Below are 1,235 nucleotides of genomic sequence, written 5' to 3' on the forward strand. Positions count from 1 at the left end.
GCATGAGAATAGTACAGATGGATAGATTGGATTTTTCTAATCATTTTTCATATATAATTTGTCTAATTTGGAGTTACAGAATAAAAGTTATGAATTTTTGAAGTTTAAATAATATTCTGGAATTTCCTGATTTAATTTAAATCCAGAAATATAAATATTGCGCCAGCATGACGTCAGCATGACGTCAGAGGTCAACTGCGGCTGGCTGGGGTCAAACCTGACGTGTGGGGGCCACACGTCAGTGACAGGGGGGTTTAACAGGATTAAGTTAATCCTAATTAGGGATTAGTGGCGCTGGGGCCCACTGGTCAGTGTCAGGGGGGGTAGTTAATTTAACTAATTCGGTTAGTGCTAATCCTAATTAGCTACAGGGCTGGGCCCACCTGTCGGGGACACAGGGGGGGGGGGTCCTGCCGTGGTCAAGGTGGGTCAAACCCACCGGCGACATGATGCGGGCGAGGCCCGAGACGGCGGCGCGATGCGGGATCGCGCTACAGGGCACGGGCGAGGCCGTGCTTGGGCTCGTTGGAGAGCCCTTGCTTCCGCGCGTCGAACGGTGGTGGTGGCCGCGCCTGAGGTGGCCGGTACCGACGACGGCGACGACCGTGGCGGCTGCCGGAGCTCGGTTGAGCTCGGGGTCGAGGCTACAACGGCTGCGGGGATGCGGGGTTGGCACCTACGGCTTCTACGCGGTGCGGTGAGGACGTGGGTGTGCTCCGTTGGGCGCTACGGTGACTGTGGCCACGACGGCGACGAGGCACGGCGGCGGCGAGCTTCGGAGCTCAAGGGGGCGGCAGCTACAGGAGGCTAGGGATGACGGGGCAAGGGGGAATCGGGTCAGTGGCTCACCGCGGAGCTGCAGGGATGGTTAGCGGGCTCGGGGACGTCCGGTAGCTCCCGATTCGACGGCGACGATCTCCGGTGGCCGAGGAGGGGAACGGCGACGTGGGCGGCGATGCAGGGCTTCCGGAGGGGCCTGGCTTGGTGGGGAGGAAGAGGGGGTCGCGGCGGAGCTCCTGAGCTCAACGGAGGGGCGAGGGGTGGCCGGTGACGGCTGCTGTGGCGAACGGCGGCGATGGTGGTGTTCGGCCGTGTGTGAGAGAGAGCGAGGGAGAGGAGGGAAGAACCGAGGGAGAGTGAGAGAGAGCAGGGGGGAGGGCGTGGCGTCGTCCGGGGCATCGAGCGAGGAGGGGAGGGCAGGCAGGCAGGCGAGCAGGTGGCGTGGCGCAGTGGCG

Source organism: Triticum dicoccoides, chromosome 6A (assembly GCF_002162155.2).
Source record: "Triticum dicoccoides isolate Atlit2015 ecotype Zavitan chromosome 6A, WEW_v2.0, whole genome shotgun sequence".
Taxonomy (NCBI): Eukaryota; Viridiplantae; Streptophyta; class Magnoliopsida; order Poales; family Poaceae; genus Triticum; species Triticum dicoccoides.